Raw genomic sequence first — 19010 nt, 5'->3', positions numbered from 1 at the left:
TTGAAAATACGGGGAATCGGATTGGAGAATCGAAGTATGCGGGAATCGATTGGTTGGTAGTGTTGTAGAAAGGGGGAATCGATTAACGTGGAATCGATTGGTTGGTAGTGTTGTAGATAGGGGAATCGCATGGGGGGAATCGATTGGTAGATAGTGTTGGATACAGGAGGAATCGATGAGTTGGTAATTTTGGAAATGCGGGGAATCGGATTGGAGAATCGAAGTATGCGGGAATCGATTGGTTGGTAGTGTTGTAGATAGGGGGAATCGATTAACGTGCAATCGATTGGTTGGTGGCATGGAGATTGGAGGGATCGATTATTGTGGGATCAACTGGTTAGTAGTGTTGTAGACAGCGGTAATCGATTACAGTTCAATCGATTGTTTGGTAGTGTTGTGGATAGGGGTCAATCTATGACCTTGGAATCGAAAAATCTCGGGACGCTCCGGCATAATCGATAACGGAATCGATTGCGGTTTTTTGTTAATACGGTTCCAATCAAATTTTTTTTAAAAAACGATTCCAATCGATTTTTTAAAAATCGATGAAATCGATTCCAATCGATTTTTTTAAATAGATAAAATCGATTCCAATCGATTTTTTTAAAAAAAAAATTATAAAATCGATTCCAATCGATTTTTTTTTGTTTCTTTGATCTCCTTTGCTAAGAACCAAAATGTGAGAAGTGGATTTTTTTAAAATTCTAAAATCTGGCAGCAAAACAGCCGCGTTCAGATGATGAAACAAATATTCAAGTTCTCAACATCCTTGACCCACCCATCCCGTGTCCTCTGACTGATCAATTTGTGACACAAAGAGCTTCACAGACTCTCTGACTGATCCTACAGCTGTTGTAGTAGTCCAGATAAATGTTCACCCAAGTGATACGAGGCTCTAAGGAAAGCTGTCTCGGGTGTGGACCAATCAACTTCAAGGACCATGTGAGACTAGGCTCTAAGGAAAGCTGTCTCGGGTGTGGACCAATCAACTTCAAGGACCATGTGAGACTAGGCTCTAAGGAAAGCTGTCTCGGGTGTGGACCAATCAACTTCAAGGACCATGTGAGACTAGGCTCTAAGGAAAGCTGTCTCGGGTGTGGACCAATCAACTTCAAGGACCATGTGAGACTAGGCTCTAAGGAAAGCTGTCTCGGGTGTGGACCAATCAACTTCAAGGACCATGTGAGACTAGGCTTTAAGGAAAGCTGTCTCGGGTGTGGACCAATCAACTTCAAGGACCATGTGAGACTAGGCTCTAAGGAAAGCTGTCTCGGGTGTGGACCAATCAACTTCAAGGACCATGTGAGACTAGGCTCTAAGGAAAGCTGTCTCGGGTGTGGACCAATCAACTTCAAGGACCATGTGAGACTAGGCTCTAAGGAAAGCTGTCTCGGGTGTGGACCAATCAACTTCAAGGACCATGTGAGACGAGGCTCTAAGGAAAGCTGTCTCGGGTGTGGACCAATCAACTTCAAGGACCATGTGAGACTAGGCTCTAAGGAAAGCTGTCTCGGGTGTGGACCAATCAACTTCAAGGACCATGTGAGACTAGGCTCTAAGGAAAGCTGTCTCGGGTGTGGACCAATCAACTTCAAGGACCATGTGAGACTAGGCTCTAAGGAAAGCTGTCTCGGGTGTGGACCAATCAACTTCAAGGACCATGTGAGACTAGGCTCTAAGAAAAGCTGTCTCGGGTGTGGACCAATCAACTTCAAGGACCATGTGAGACTAGGCTCTAAGGAAAGCTGTCTCGGGTGTGGACCAATCAACTTCAAGGACCATGTGAGACTAGGCTCTAAGGAAAGCTGTCTCGGGTGTGGACCAATCAACTTCAAGGACCATGTGAGACTAGGCTCTAAGGAAAGCTGTCTCGGGTGTGGACCAATCAACTTCAAGGACCATGTGAGACTAGGCTCTAAGGAAAGCTGTCTCGGGTGTGGACCAATCAACTTCAAGGACCATGTGAGACTAGGCTCTAAGGAAAGCTGTCTCGGGTGTGGACCAATCAACTTCAAGGACCATGTGAGATTAGGCTCTAAGGAAAGCTGTCTCGGGTGTGGACCAATCAACTTCAAGGACCATGTGAGACTAGGCTCTAAGGAAAGCTGTCTCGGGTGTGGACCAATCAACTTCAAGGACCATGTGAGACTAGGCTCTAAGGAAAGCTGTCTCGGGTGTGGACCAATCAACTTCAAGGACCATGTGAGACTAGGCTCTAAGGAAAGCTGTCTCGGGTGTGGACCAATCAACTTCAAGGACCATGTGAGACTAGGCTCTAAGGAAAGCTGTCTCGGGTGTGGACCAATCAACTTCAAGGACCATGTGAGACTAGGCTCTAAGAAAAGCTGTCTCGGGTGTGGACCAATCAACTTCAAGGACCATGTGAGACTAGGCTCTAAGGAAAGCTGTCTCGGGTGTGGACCAATCAACTTCAAGGACCATGTGAGACTAGGCTCTAAGGAAAGCTGTCTCGGGTGTGGACCAATCAACTTCAAGGACCATGTGAGACTAGGCTCTAAGGAAAGCTGTCTCGGGTGTGGACCAATCAACTTCAAGGACCATGTGAGACTAGGCTCTAAGGAAAGCTGTCTCGGGTGTGGACCAATCAACTTCAAGGACCATGTGAGACTAGGCTCTAAGGAAAGCTGTCTCGGGTGTGGACCAATCAACTTCAAGGACCATGTGAGACTAGGCTCTAAGGAAAGCTGTCTCGGGTGTGGACCAATCAACTTCAAGGACCATGTGAGACTAGGCTCTAAGGAAAGCTGTCTCGGGTGTGGACCAATCAACTTCAAGGACCATGTGAGACTAGGCTCTAAGGAAAGCTGTCTCGGGTGTGGACCAATCAACTTCAAGGACCATGTGAGACTAGGCTCTAAGGAAAGCTGTCTCGGGTGTGGACCAATCAACTTCAAGGACCATGTGAGACTAGGCTCTAAGGAAAGCTGTCTCGGGTGTGGACCAATCAACTTCAAGGACCATGTGAGACTAGGCTCTAAGGAAAGCTGTCTCGGGTGTGGACCAATCAACTTCAAGGACCATGTGAGACTAGGCTCTAAGGAAAGCTGTCTCGGGTGTGGACCAATCAACTTCAAGGACCATGTGAGACTAGGCTCTAAGGAAAGCTGTCTCGGGTGTGGACCAATCAACTTCAAGGACCATGTGAGACTAGGCTCTAAGGAAAGCTGTCTCGGGTGTGGACCAATCAACTTCAAGGACCATGTGAGACTAGGCTCTAAGGAAAGCTGTCTCGGGTGTGGACCAATCAACTTCAAGGACCATGTGAGACTAGGCTCTAAGGAAAGCTGTCTCGGGTGTGGACCAATCAACTTCAAGGACCATGTGAGACTAGGCTCTAAGGAAAGCTGTCTCGGGTGTGGACCAATCAACTTCAAGGACCATGTGAGACTAGGCTCTAAGGAAAGCTGTCTCGGGTGTGGACCAATCAACTTCAAGGACCATGTGAGACTAGGCTCTAAGGAAAGCTGTCTCGGGTGTGGACCAATCAACTTCAAGGACCATGTGAGACTAGGCTCTAAGGAAAGCTGTCTCGGGTGTGGACCAATCAACTTCAAGGACCATGTGAGACTAGGCTCTAAGGAAAGCTGTCTCGGGTGTGGACCAATCAACTTCAAGGACCATGTGAGACTAGGCTCTAAGGCAAGCTGTCTCGGGTGTGGACCAATCAACTTCAAGGACCATGTGAGACTAGGCTCTAAGGAAAGCTGTCTCGGGTGTGGACCAATCAACTTCAAGGACCATGTGAGACTAGGCTCTAAGGAAAGCTGTCTCGGGTGTGGACCAATCAACTTCAAGGACCATGTGAGACTAGGCTCTAAGGAAAGCTGTCTCGGGTGTGGACCAATCAACTTCAAGGACCATGTGAGACTAGGCTCTAAGGAAAGCTGTCTCGGGTGTGGACCAATCAACTTCAAGGACCATGTGAGACTAGGCTCTAAGGAAAGCTGTCTCGGGTGTGGACCAATCAACTTCAAGGACCATGTGAGACTAGGCTCTAAGGAAAGCTGTCTCGGGTGTGGACCAATCAACTTCAAGGACCATGTGAGACTAGGCTCTAAGGAAAGCTGTCTCGGGTGTGGACCAATCAACTTCAAGGACCATGTGAGACTAGGCTCTAAGGAAAGCTGTCTCGGGTGTGGACCAATCAACTTCAAGGACCATGTGAGACTAGGCTCTAAGGAAAGCTGTCTCGGGTGTGGACCAATCAACTTCAAGGACCATGTGAGACTAGGCTCTAAGGAAAGCTGTCTCGGGTGTGGACCAATCAACTTCAAGGACCATGTGAGACTAGGCACTAAGGAAAGCTGTCTCGGGTGTGGACCAATCAACTTCAAGGACCATGTGAAACTAGGCTCTAAGGAAAGCTGTCTCGGGTGTGGACCAATCAACTTCAAGGACCATGTGAGACTAGGCTCTAAGGAAAGCTGTCTCGGGTGTGGACCAATCAACTTCAAGGACCATGTGAGACTAGGCTCTAAGGAAAGCTGTCTCGGGTGTGGACCAATCAACTTCAAGGACCATGTGAGACTAGGCTCTAAGGAAAGCTGTCTCGGGTGTGGACCAATCAACTTCAAGGACCATGTGAGACTAGGCTCTAAGGAAAGCTGTCTCGGGTGTGGACCAATCAACTTCAAGGACCATGTGAGACTAGGCTCTAAGGAAAGCTGTCTCGGGTGTGGACCAATCAACTTCAAGGACCATGTGAGACTAGGCTCTAAGGAAAGCTGTCTCGGGTGTGGACCAATCAACTTCAAGGACCATGTGAGACTAGGCTCTAAGGAAAGCTGTCTCGGGTGTGGACCAATCAACTTCAAGGACCATGTGAGACTAGGCTCTAAGGAAAGCTGTCTCGGGTGTGGACCAATCAACTTCAAGGACCATGTGAGACTAGGCTCTAAGGAAAGCTGTCTCGGGTGTGGACCAATCAACTTCAAGGACCATGTGAGACTAGGCTCTAAGGAAAGCTGTCTCGGGTGTGGACCAATCAACTTCAAGGACCATGTGAGACTAGGCTCTAAGGAAAGCTGTCTCGGGTGTGGACCAATCAACTTCAAGGACCATGTGAGACTAGGCTCTAAGGAAAGCTGTCTCGGGTGTGGACCAATCAACTTCAAGGACCATGTGAGACTAGGCTCTAAGGAAAGCTGTCTCGGGTGTGGACCAATCAACTTCAAGGACCATGTGAGACTAGGCTCTAAGGAAAGCTGTCTCGGGTGTGGACCAATCAACTTCAAGGACCATGTGAGACTAGGCTCTAAGGAAAGCTGTCTCGGGTGTGGACCAATCAACTTCAAGGACCATGTGAGACTAGGCTCTAAGGAAAGCTGTCTCGGGTGTGGACCAATCAACTTCAAGGACCATGTGAGACTAGGCTCTAAAGAAAGCTGTCTTGGGTGTGGACCAATCAACTTCAAGGACCATGTGAGACTAGGCTCTAAAGAAAGCTGTCTCGGGTGTGGACCAATCAACTTCAAGGACCATGTGAGACTAGGCTCTAAGGAAAGCTGTCTCGGGTGTGGACCAATCAACTTCAAGGACCATGTGAGACTAGGCTCTAAGGAAAGCTGTCTCGGGTGTGGACCAATCAACTTCAAGGACCATGTGAGACTAGGCTCTAAGGAAAGCTGTCTCGGGTGTGGACCAATCAACTTCAAGGACCATGTGAGACTAGGCTCTAAGGAAAGCTGTCTCGGGTGTGGACCAATCAACTTCAAGGACCATGTGAGACTAGGCTCTAAGGAAAGCTGTCTCGGGTGTGGACCAATCAACTGCAAGGACAGTGCACATACATTATCAAAGTTGTGTGTTTTGTTTGCATTATGACTGCAGCTATTGTGGTCTATGCAAACATGACTCCTTGTAAAAAAAGGTGTCAGTTTTGTTGCCAGACAGAAGGGTAAAACAACAATTATCAATGAAATCATCGTTCATATGCCACTCAAAATCTCACCGTGGAAACTTGAAAAATTGTCAGCGCTTTTGGGGACATTTAGTGACAATCTGCATCATGACAACCTCACATTTGCCATTAAAGAGGGGGACCACCAGGGCATCCTTCCAGTCCTGCGGAACCCGTCCAGCGGTCCAGACTGTTGTTATGATGTCATATAGGGCAGTCTGTGCACAAACGCCACCCTCCCTCAGCATTTCGCTTGGGAGATCATCTCTGCCCGGTGCCTTCCCTGGTCTCAGGCTCCGGATCGCCCTCAGTACTTCCTCAACAGATGGCACCTCAGCCAGCCACTCACAGGGGGTGACCTCTTCCAATATTTGAGGCACCGCAGCCCCAGCAGGGTCAACACCACTTTGTGCCAGAGGTGGGACAAAGTCATTGTTATGCAAGTCCAAGTCGAGTCGCAAGTCATCAAATTCATGACTCGAGTCTGACTCGAGTCCAAGTCACATGACTCGAGTCCACATCTCATAGGTGGGACAAAGTCATTGTTATGCAAGTCCAAGTCGAGTCGCAAGTCATCAAATTCATGACTCGAGTCTGACTCGAGTCCAAGTCACATGACTCGAGTCCACATCTCATAGGTGGGACAAAGTCATTGTTATGCAAGTCCAAGTCGAGTCGCAAGTCATCAAATTCATGACTCGAGTCTGACTCGAGTCCAAGTCACATGACTCGAGTCCACATCTCATAGGTGGGACAAAGTCATTGTTATGCAAGTCCAAGTCGAGTCGCAAGTCATCAAATTCATGACTCGAGTCTGACTCGAGTCCAAGTCACATGACTCGAGTCCACACCTCTGCTTTGTGCCACGATGTGTTCCTGGCTGAGAGATTTTCCCTGCCCCCAGGACCTCACACAAACGCTCAGCAAAATCTGCAAACCTGTCCCTCTGGGGGGTCAGAGATTGGATCACCGTTCTTTCCCCTAATGATGGTAATAGGTGTGGCGCTGCAGGCTACTTTGTTGATGGAGTTTAAGAGCGATTTGTGATCGCGGGCCACTGAGGCAGACTCCATCTCCTCTCAGCAACCCGCGACCACCACCAATCCTTGCGGGAGCCTCACGGCTCTCCGAACCTCCGAGCGAAGGCTTCAGTAAAACCTCCTCATTCTCTGACGTGGGATGCTGTAGGCGATGAGAGTGGGCCTGTCGATGTTTTTAAATCCTTTATATTAAGTTCGCTTGCTTGCTTGCGCGCTTAGGACCGTGCAAATCTTTCGGTCGTTTTTTAACCCACTTCCCGTGATCCAATCGAGCTGACATTTCGCACACAGACTCGTTGTGCGTGACAATTGATTTTCGTGAAAATATTTTTCCAAAATTTTACACTTTTTATTATATTTAATTACCAATTTCTTAATGGTGCAATGCAATCATCTGACCCATAGGTGGCAGCCATCTCAAGCCAGAGGACGAGAGGACTCTAGCCGCCACGCATATAAAGGATTTAGAGTGAAACACTTTGTTTTTAAATCCTTTATATTAAGTTCACTTGCTTGCTTGCGCGCTTAGGACCGTGCAAATCTTTCGGTCGTTTTTTAAAACCCACTTCCCGTGATCCAATCGAGCTGACATTTCGCACGCAGACTCGTCGTGCGTGACAATTGATTTTCGTGAAATTTTTTTTCTCCAAAATTTTACATTTTTTAGGGAAAAAAAAAAATTCATATTTAATTTAAAATACCAATGTGATAAAAATGAAACTCTTACTCATTTTTAAACTGAAATGAATAATAGAATAAAACCGACGCCACGCATATGAAGGATTTAGAGTGAAACACTTTGTTTTTAAAGGGTTCATTTTATTTTATAACACTCCGACTGACGCTTCTGCTGCTGCTGCTAAAGCGACGCAGCTATGGCTGCAGAGTTTGGTGGTGGTAGATGTTGTTCAAGTCGTTTATTGTGAAAATTCCGTCACAGTTCATATGACCTGCACTGTTTCGTTCAGAGGTGGGACAAAGTCATTGTTATGCAAGTCCAAGTCGAGAGTCGCAAGTCATCAAATTCATGACTCGAGTCTGACTCGAGTCCAAGTCACATGACTCGAGTCCACACCTCTGGTGTAGTGTATAGTGTAGTGTATAGTGTAGTGTAGTAGTGTATAGTAGTGTATAGTGTAGTGTATAGTGTAGTGTATAGTGTAGTGTATAGTGTAGTGTATAGTGTAGTGTATAGTGTAGTGTATAGTGTAGTGTATAGTGTAGTGTATAGTAGTGTATAGTGTAGTGTATAGTGTAGTGTATAGTGTAGTGTATAGTGTAGTGTATAGTGTAGTGTATAGTGTATAGCAGAGGTGGGACAAAGTCATTGTTATGCAAGTCCAAGTCGAGTCGCAAGTCATCAAATTCATGACTCGAGTCTGACTCGAGTCCAAGTCACATGACTCGAGTCCACACCTCTGGTGTATAGTGTAGTGTATAGTAGTGTATAGTGTAGTGTATAGTGTAGTGTATAGTAGTGTATAGTGTATAGTGTAGTGTATAGTGTAGTAGTGTATAGTGTAGTGTATAGTAGTGTATAGTAGTGTATAGTGTAGTGTATAGTGTAGTGTATAGTGTAGTGTATAGTGTAGTGTATAGTAGTGTATAGTGTAGTGTATAGTGTAGTGTATAGTGTAGTGTATAGTGTAGTGTATAGTAGTGTATAGTGTAGTGTATAGTAGTGTAGTGTATAGTAGTGTATAGTGTAGTGTATAGTGTAGTGTATAGTAGTGTATAGTGTAGTGTATAGTGTAGTGTATAGTAGTGTATAGTGTAGTGTATAGTGTAGTGTATAGTGTAGTGTATAGTAGTGTATAGTAGTGTATAGTGTAGTGTATAGTGTAGTGTATAGTGTAGTGTATAGTAGTGTATAGTGTAGTGTATAGTAGTGTAGTGTATAGTAGTGTATAGTGTAGTGTATAGTGTAGTGTATAGTAGTGTATAGTGTAGTGTATAGTGTAGTGTATAGTGTAGTGTATAGTAGTGTATAGTGTAGTGTATAGTGTAGTGTATAGTAGTGTAGTGTATAGTAGTGTATAGTGTAGTGTATAGTAGTGTATAGTGTAGTGTATAGTGTAGTGTATAGTAGTGTAGTGTATAGTAGTGTATAGTGTAGTGTATAGTAGTGTATAGTGTAGTGTATAGTGTAGTGTATAGTAGTGTAGTGTATAGTAGTGTATAGTGTAGTGTATACTTTCGTTGCTTTCGTGGCTTTATTTTGGTGATTTTGAAAACGTTTTTTTGGTTTCTCAGGCTGCTTGCGTTGTGGCCGAAACGTCGTGAGAATTGTTTTATAAAGTTTTATTTTTATTATTTTATTACTTCCCTTCTACGTGACTTTACCGAAAGAACCAAGAAGATGAATCTAAGTTGTCTTGTGGTTGTTGTTGTTGTTTGATTTTCATGGCTTTATTTTGGTGATTTCGAGAACGTTTTTTGGTTTGGCCATGTTTGTGTTGTTGTAGTACAGAGTTAGACTGATGGCCTTAATCTAAGTTGTCTTGTGGTTGTTGTTTGACTTTTATGGCTTAATTTTGGTGATTTCGAGAACGTTTTTTGGTTTGGCCATGTTTGTGTTGTTGTAGTACAGAGTTAGACTGATGGCCTTAATCTAAGTTGTCTTGTGGTTGTTGTTTGACTTTTATGGCTTTATTTTGGTGATTTCGAGAACGTTTTTTGGTTTGGCCACGTTTGTGTTGTTGTAGTACAGAGTTAGACTGATGGCCTTAATCTAAGTTGTCTTGTGGTTGTTGTTGTTGTTTGATTTTCATGGCTTAATTTTGGTGATTTCGAGAACGTTTTTTGGTTTGGCCATGTTTGTGTTGTTGTAGTACAGAGTTAGACTGATGGCCTTAATCTAAGTTGTCTTGTGGTTGTTGTTGTTGTTTGATTTTCATGGCTTTATTTTGGTGATTTCGAGAACGTTTTTTGGTTTGGCCATGTTTGTGTTGTTGTAGTACAGAGTTAGACTGATGGCCTTAATCTAAGTTGTCTTGTGGTTGTTGTTTGACTTTTATGGCTTAATTTTGGTGATTTCGAGAACGTTTTTTGGTTTGGCCATGTTTGTGTTGTTGTAGTACAGAGTTAGACTGATGGCCTTAATCTAAGTTGTCTTGTGGTTGTTGTTTGACTTTTATGGCTTTATTTTGGTGATTTCGAGAACGTTTTTTGGTTTGGCCACGTTTGTGTTGTTGTAGTACAGAGTTAGACTGATGGCCTTAATCTAAGTTGTCTTGTGGTTGTTGTTGTTGTTTGATTTTCATGGCTTAATTTTGGTGATTTCGAGAACGTTTTTTGGTTTGGCCACGTTTGTGTTGTTGTAGTACAGAGTTAGACTCATGGCCTTAATCTAAGTTGTCTAGTGGTTGTTGTTTGACTTTTATGGCTTTATTTTGGTGATTTCGAGAACGTTTTTTGGTTTGGCCACGTTTGTGTTGTTGTAGTACAGAGTTAGACTGATGGCCTTAATCTAAGTTGTCTTGTGGTTGTTGTTGTTGTTTGATTTTCATGGCTTAATTTTGGTGATTTCGAGAACGTTTTTTGGTTTGGCCACGTTTGTGTTGTTGTAGTACAGAGTTAGACTCATGGCCTTAATCTAAGTTGTCTTGTGGTTGTTGTTGTTGTTTGATTTTCATGGCTTTATTTTGGTGATTTTTGAAAAGTTTTTTGGTTTGGCCATGTTTGTGTTGTTGTAGTACAGAGTCAGACTGATGGCCTTAATCTAAGTTGTCTTGTGGTTGTTGTTTGACTTTTATGGCTTTATTTTGGTGATTTCGAGAACGTTTTTTGGTTTGGCCATGTTTGTGTTGTTGTAGTACAGAGTCAGACTGATGGCCTTAATCTAAGTTGTCTTGTGGTTGTTGTTGTTGTTTGATTTTCATGGCTTTATTTTGGTGATTTCGAGAACGTTTTTTGGTTTGGCCATGTTTGTGTTGTTGTAGTACAGAGTTAGACTGATGGCCTTAATCTAAGTTGTCTTGAGGTTGTTGTTTGACTTTTATGGCTTAATTTTGGTGATTTCGAGAACGTTTTTTGGTTTGGCCACGTTTGTGTTGTTGTAGTACAGAGTTAGACTGATGGCCTTAATCTAAGTTGTCTTGTGGTTGTTGTTTGACTTGCATCCCACTGGGATTTTTGCACACAGCGTTGGTGTACACGGTGTTTTTCCTGTAACATTTTGCTGTCTTTGCTTGGATTTTCTGTTTGCACCCAGTCACACATATTCGCTTTAAGATGTTTTTTTGTTCACGTTCTTGTTTTTTTTTGCTTGTTGCGGTTGCACCCGATTCAAGAGCCCAATGGCTCACGGGGCTTGTACCTAATAAATAAAACTTGAAACTTGAAGACTTTTTTTGCTCAGCCAGCTTGAACACCTCCTCCGTCAGACAGGGTGTCTCTGGGAAGGTCTGGATCGTGTACCCAAAGCAACCATTGCAGCTGCATGAGTCACAGTCCTAAAGCTCGCACATTTACCCTCTGAATCAGGAAGAGGAGTGTGTGGGCAGAGATGACAACCCACCCATCCCCCCCTCACCCCCCCTCACCCCCACTCCTCACTCACCCCCCTTAAACCCTCCTACACCCCCCCCCCAGCCGCAAGCGATGAGGAAATTCCCACTCGCAGCTTTCATCAGATAGCAACAGTCGTCAGGGTCCGGGATCGAACCCACGACCTCCTGTAGACCAGGCGAGGTAGTCAACATCTCACAGAATCCGGGATCGAACCCACGACCTCCTGTATACCAGGCGAGGTAGTCAACATCTCACAGAATCTGGGATCGAACCCACGACCTCCTGTACACCAGGCGAGGTAGTCAACATCTCACAGGGTCCGGGATCGAACCCACGACCTCCTGTACACCAGGCGAGGTCGTTAACATCTCATCAGGGTCTGGGATCGAACCCACGACCTCCTGTACACCAGGCGAGGTAGTCAACATTGCATCAGTATCCGGGATCGAACCCACGACCTCCTGCACACCAGGCGAGGTAGTCAACATCTCACAGAATCTGGGATCGAACCCACGACCTCCTGTACACCAGGCGAGGTAGTTAACATCTCTCAGTGTCTGGGGTCGAATGAGTGAGTGGGTGGGTGAGTGGGTGAGTGAGTGGGTGGGTGGGTGAGTGGGTGAGTGGGTGGGTGAGTGAGTGAGTGAGTGGGTGGGTGAGTGAGTGGGTGGGTGGGTGGGTGAGTGGGTGGGTGGGTGGGTGGGTGGGTGGGTGAGTGGGTGGGTGAGTGAGTGAGTGAGTGGGTGGGTGTGTGAGTGAGTGAGTGGGTGAGTGAGTGGGTGAGTGGGTGAATGAGTGGGTGAGTGAGTGGGTGGGTGGGTGAGTGGGTGAGTGGGTGGGTGGGTGAGTGAGTGAGTGGGTGGGTGGGTGAGTGAGTGGGTGGGTGGGTGGGTGAGTGGGTGGGTGGGTGGGTGAGTGGGTGGGTGAGTGAGTGAGTGAGTGGGTGGGTGTGTGAGTGAGTGAGTGGGGTGAGTGAGTGGGTGAGTGGGTGAATGAGTGGGTGAGTTAGTGGGTGGGTGTGTGAGTGAGTGAGTGGGTGAGTGAGTGGGTGAGTGGGTGAATGAGTGGGTGAGTGAGTGGGTGGGTGGGTGTGTGGGTGAGTGAGTGGGTGGGTGGGTGAGTGAGTGAATGGTTGAGTGATTGAGTGGATGAGTGAGTGGGTGAATGGGTGAGTGAGTGAGTGAGTGAATGGGTGAGTGAGTGAGTGGGTGAGTGATTGATTGGGTGAGTGAGTGGGTGGGTGAGTGAGTGTGTATGTGTGTGAGCGAGTGTGTGAGTGTGTGTATGTCTGAGTGACTGACTGTGTGTGTGTGTGACCCCGGATGGTCTCACCGAGATTTGTGCATTTCAGAGGGCGAAAGTTTAATATTTTCGTTTTCGTTGAAAAAAAAAAAGTTTTTTTTTGAGGTTAACACGAAAAACCACTTCATGGAAAAAATCGAACAGCCGGTGTTTCCATGAAGAAGTCAGACGAGTTCGGGCCTTAGCTATCGACACGCCTAACGCAGCAGCGACGAACACGTTTGCAAAATTGCTGAACCATAACCGCAGCGAGATGTTGACTACCTCGCCTGGTATGCAGGAAGTCATGGTGGTGGTGGTGATGGTGATGGTGGTGATGGTGGTGATGGTGGTGATGGTGGTGGTGGTGGTGATGGTGGTGGGTGGTGGTGGTGGTGGTGTGGTGGTGGTGGTGTGTGATGGTGGTGGTGGGATGGTGGTGGTGGATGGGTTGGTGTGGTGATGGTGGTGATGGTGGTTGATGGTGGTGTGGTGGTGGTGGTGGTGGTGTGATATGGTGGTAGGTGGTGTGTGGTGGTGTGGTGGTGGTGGTGGTGGATGGTGGTCGGTGGTGGTGTGTGGTGGTGGTGATGGTGGTGGTGGTGGTGGTGGTGGTGGTGATGGTGGTGGTGATGGTGGTGATAGCTGGTGGTGATGGTGGTGGTGATGGTGGTGGTGATGGTTGGTGGTGGTGGTGGTGATGGTGGTGATGGTGTGTGGGGGTGGTGTGATGGTGGTGGTGATGGGTGGTGGTCATGGTGATGGTGGTGGTGGTGATGGTGGGTGTGGTGGTGATGGTGGTGGTGATGGTGGTGGTGGTGGTGATGGTGGTGGTGATGATGGTGGTGGTGGTGGAGGTGATGGTGGTGATGGTGGTAATGGTGGTGATGGTGGTGATGGTGGTGGTGGTGGTGTGGTGGTGGTGGTCGATGATGGTGGTGATGGTGATGGTGGTGGTGGTGATTGATGGTGAATGATGGTGGTGGCTGGTCATGGTGATGGTGATGGTGGTGATGGTGGTGGTGATGGTGATGGTGGTGATGGTGATGGGTGGTGGTGATGGTGGTGAGTGGTGGTGGTGATGGTGGTGGTGATGGTGATGGTGGTGATGGTGATGGTGGTGGTGATGGTGTGATGGTGGTGGTGATGGTGATGGTGCTGGTGGTGGTGGTGATGGTGATGGTGGTGGTGATTGGGTGGTGATGGTGGTGGTGGTGATGGTGGTGATGGTGGTGGTGGTGATGGTGGTGGATGGTGGTGGTGGTTGGTGATGATGGTGGGATGGTGATGGTGGTGATGGTGTGGTGATGGTGTGGTGGTGATGGTGGTGGTGATGGGGGTGTGTGTGGTGGTGATGGTGATGGGTTGGTGATGGGTGGTGGTGGTGCGATGGTGGTGGTGATGGGGGTGGTGGTGGTGGTGATGGGTGATGGTGGTGATGGTGGTGATGGTGTGATGGTGATGGTGGTGGTGATTGGTCTGCTGGTGGTGGTGATGGTGGTGGTGATGGTGGTGGTGATGGTGTGATGGTGGTGATGGTGGTGGTGATGGTGATGGTGGTGATGGTGGTGGTGATGGTGATGGTGGTGATGGTGGTGGTGATGGTGGTGGTGATGGTGGTGGTGATGGTGATGGTGGTGATTGGTGGTGGTGATGGTGATGGTGGTGATGGTGATGGTGGTGGTGATGGTGGTGATGGCTGGTGGTGATGGTGGTGGTGAGGGTGATGGTGGTGATGGTGATCGGTGGTGTGGTGATGGTGGTGATGGTGGTGGTGATGGTGGTGGTGATGGTGATGGTGGTGATGGTGATGGTGAGTGGTGCTGGTGGTGGTTGTGGTGATGGTGATGGTGGTGATGGTGGTGAATGGTGATGGTGATAGTGTATAGTGTAGTGTATAGTGTGTAGCTGTATAGTTGTAGTCGTATAGTGTAGTGTATAGTGTAGTGTATAGTGTAGTGTGTAGTGTAGTGTATAGTGTAGTGTATAGTGTAGTGTATAGTGTAGTGTATAGTGTAGTGTATAGTGTAGTGTATAGTGTAGTGTATAGTGTAGTGTATAGTGTAGTGTATAGTGTAGTGTATAGTGTAGTGTATAGTGTAGTGTATAGTGTAGTGTAGTAGTGTAGTGTATAGTGTAGTAGTGTAGTGTATAGTGTAGTGTATAGTGTAGTGTATAGTGTAGTGTATAGTGTAGTGTATAGTGTGTAGTGTATAGTGTAGTGTATAGTGTAGTGTATAGTGTAGTGTATAGTGTAGTGTATAGTGTGTAGTGTATAGTGTAGTGTATAGTGTAGTGTATAGTGTAGTATATAGTGTAGTGTATAGTGTAGTGTATAGTGTAGTGTATAGTGTAGTGTATAGTGTAGTGTGTAGTGTATAGTGTAGTGTATAGTGTAGTGTGTAGTGTAGTGTATAGTGTAGTGTATAGTGTAGTGTGTAGTGTATAGTGTAGTGTATAGTGTAGTGTATAGTGTAGTGTATAGTGTAGTGTATAGTGTAGTGTATAGTGTAGTGTATAGTGTAGTGTATAGTGTAGTGTATAGCGTAGTGTATAGTGTAGTATATAGTGTAGTGTATAGTGTAGTGTATAGTGTAGTGTATAGTGTAGTGTATAGTGTAGTGTATAGTGTAGTGTGTAGTGTATAGTGTAGTGTATAGTGTAGTGTGTAGTGTAGTGTATAGTGTAGTGTATAGTGTAGTGTGTAGTGTATAGTGTAGTGTATAGTGTAGTGTATAGTGTAGTGTGTAGTGTAGTGTATAGTGTAGTGTATAGTGTAGTGTGTAGTGTATAGTGTAGTGTGTAGTGTAGTGTATAGTGTAGTGTGTAGTGTAGTGAAGTGTTAGTGTATAGTGTAGTGTGTAGTGTAGTGTATAGTGTAGTGTGTAGTGTAGTGTGTAGTGTAGTGTATAGTGTAGTGTGTAGTGTAGTGTATAGTGTAGTGTATAGTATAGTGTATAGTGTAGTGTATAGTGTAGTGTATAGTGTAGTGTATAGTGTAGTGTATAGTGTAGTGTATAGTGTAGTGTATAGTGTAGTGTATAGTGTAGTGTATAGTGTAGTGTGTAGTGTATAGTGTAGTGTATAGTGTAGTGTATGGTGTAGTGTAGTGTATAGTGTAGTGTATAGTGTAGTGTATAGTGTAGTGTAGGTGTAGTGTAGTGTATAGTGTAGTGTATAGTGTAGTGTATAGTGTAGTGTATAGTGTAGTGTATAGTGTAGTGTATGGTGTAGTGTATAGTGTAGTGTATAGTGTAGTGTATAGTGTAGTGTGTAGTGTATAGTGTAGTGTATAGTGTAGTGTATGGTGTAGTGTAGTGTATAGTGTAGTGTGTAGTGTAGTGTGTAGTGTAGTGTAGTGTGTAGTGTGTAGTGTAGTGTATAGTGTAGTGTAGTGTGTAGTGTATAGTGTAGTGTATAGTGTAGTGTGTAGTGTAGTGTTAGTGTAGTGTAGTGTGTAGTGTGTAGTGTAGTGTATAGTGTAGTGTATAGTGTAGTGTATAGTGTAGTGTATAGTGTAGTGTGTAGTGTAGTGTATAGTGTAGTGTATAGTGTAGTGTATAGTGTAGTGTATAGTGTAGTGTATAGTGTAGTGTATAGTGTAGTGTATAGTGTAGTGTATAGTGTAGTGTATAGTGTATAGTGTAGTGTATAGTGTAGTGTATAGTGTAGTGTATGGTGTAGTGTAGTGTATAGTGTAGTGTGTAGTGTATAGTGTAGTGTATAGTGTAGTGTATGAGTGTAGTGTAGTGTATCAGTGTAGTAGTGTATAGTGTAGTGTATAGTGTAGTGTATGGTGTAGTGTAGTGTATAGTGTAGTGTATAGTGTAGTGTATGGTGTAGTGTAGTGTATAGTGTAGTGTATAGTGTAGTGTATAGTGTAGTGTATAGTGTAGTGTATAGTGTAGTGTATGGTGTAGTGTATAGTGTAGTGTATAGTGTAGTGTATAGTGTAGTGTGTAGTGTATAGTGTAGTGTATAGTGTAGTGTATAGGTGTAGTGTAGTGTATAGTGTAGTGTGTAGTGTAGTGTGTAGTGTAGTGTAAGTGTGTAGTGTGTAGTGTAGTGTATAGTGTAGTGTAGTGTGTAGTGTATAGTGTAGTGTATAGTGTAGTGTGTAGTGTAGTGTATAGTGTAGTGTGTAGTGTAGTGTATAGTGTAGTGTATAGTGTAGTGTGTAGTGTAGTGTATAGTGTAGTGTAGTGTGTAGTGTATAGTGTAGTGTATAGTGTAGTGTATAGTGTAGTGTATAGTGTAGTGTGTAGTGTAGTGTATAGTGTAGTGTATAGTGTAGTGTATAGTGTAGTGTATAGTGTAGTGTGTAGTGTAGTGTGTAGTGTAGTGTATAGTGTAGTGTATAGTGTAGTGTATAGTGTAGTGTATAGTGTAGTGTGTAGTGTAGTGTAGTAGTGTAGTGTATAGTGTAGTGTATAGTGTAGTGTATAGTGTAGTGTATAGTGTAGTGTATAGTGTAGTGTGTAGTGTAGTGTATAGTGTAGTGTATAGTGTAGTGTGTAGTGTAGTGTATAGTGTAGTGTGTAGTGTAGTGTATAGTGTAGTGTATAGTGTAGTGTATAGTGTAGTGTATAGTGTAGTGTATAGTGTAGTGTGTAGTGTAGTGTATAGTGTAGTGTAGTGTATAGTGTAGTGTATAGTGTAGTGTATAGTGTAGTGTATAGTGTAGTGTGTAGTGTAGTGTGTAGTGTAGTGTATAGTGTAGTGTGTAGTGTAGTGTAGTGTGTAGTGTAGTGTATAGTGTAGTGTGTAGTGTAGTGTGTAGTGTAGTGTGTAGTGTAGTGTATAGTGTAGTGTATAGTGTAGTGTATAGTGTAGTGTATAGTGTAGTGTATAGTGTAGCGTATAGTGTAGTGCATAGTGTATAGTGTATAGTGTAGTGTATAGTGTAGTGTATAGTGTAGTGTATAGTGTAGTGTATAGTGTAGTGTATAGTGTAGTGTATAGTGTAGTGTGTATAGTGTAGTGTATAGTGTAGTGTATAGTGTAGTGTATAGTGTAGTGTATAGTGTAGTGTATAGTGTAGTGTATAGTATAGTAGTGTATAGTGTAGTGTATAGTATAGTAGTGTATAGTGTAGTGTATAGTGTAGTGTATAGTGTAGTGTATAGTGTAGTGTATAGTGTAGTGTATAGTGTAGTGTATAGTGTAGTGTATAGTGTAGTGTGTAGTGTAGTGTATAGTGTAGTGTATAGTAGTGTATAGTGTAGTGTATAGTGTAGTGTATAGTATATAGTGTAGTGTAGTGTGTAGTAGTGTAGTGTATAGTGTAGTGTATAGTGTAGTGTATAGTGTAGTGTATAGTGTAGTGTATAGTGTAGTGTATAGTGTAGTGTATAGTGTAGTGTATAGTGTAGCGTATAGTGTAGTGTATAGTGTAGCGTATAGTGTAGTGTATAGTGTAGTGTATAGTGTAGTGTATAGTGTAGTGTAGTGTATAGTAGTGTGTAGTGTATAGTGTAGTGTATAGTGTAGTGTATAGTATAGTGTGTAGTGTATAGTGTAGTGTGTAGTGTATAGTGTAGTGTATAGTGTAGTGTATAGTGTAGTGTATAGTGTAGTGTATAGTGTAGTGTATAGTGTAGTGTATAGTGTAGTGTATAGTAGTGTATAGTGTAGTGTATAGTGTAGTGTATAGTATATAGTGTAGTGTAGTGTGTAGTGTAGTGTAGTGTATAGTGTAGTGTATAGTGTAGTGTATAGTGTAGTGTATAGTGTAGTGTATAGTGTAGTGTATAGTGTAGTGTATAGTGTAGTGTATAGTGTAGCGTATAGTGTAGTGTATAGTGTAGCGTATAGTGTAGTGTATAGTGTAGTGTATAGTGTAGTGTATAGTGTAGTGTAGTGTATAGTAGTGTGTAGTGTATAGTGTAGTGTATAGTGTAGTGTATAGTGTAGTGTATAGTGTAGTGTATAGTGTAGTGTATAGTGTAGTGTATAGTGTAGTGTATAGTGTAGTGTATAGTGTAGTGTATAGTGTAGTGTATAGTGTAGCGTATAGTGTAGTGTATAGTGTAGCGTATAGTGTAGTGTATAGTGTAGTGTATAGTGTAGTGTATAGTGTAGTGTAGTGTATAGTAGTGTGTAGTGTATAGTGTAGTGTATAGTGTAGTGTATAGTGTAGTGTATAGTGTAGTGTAGTGTATAGTGTAGTGTATAGTGTATAGTGTAGTGTATAGTGTATAGTGTAGTGTATAGTGTAGTGTAGACTTGGGGGAGGGAACAGAGAGGCAGGGAGGAGT

This window comes from Lampetra fluviatilis, unplaced genomic scaffold, assembly GCF_964198595.1.
Source record: "Lampetra fluviatilis unplaced genomic scaffold, kcLamFluv1.1 SCAFFOLD_342, whole genome shotgun sequence".
In the NCBI taxonomy this organism is placed as follows: domain Eukaryota; kingdom Metazoa; phylum Chordata; class Hyperoartia; order Petromyzontiformes; family Petromyzontidae; genus Lampetra; species Lampetra fluviatilis.
This window is presented reverse-complemented; position numbering follows the sequence as displayed.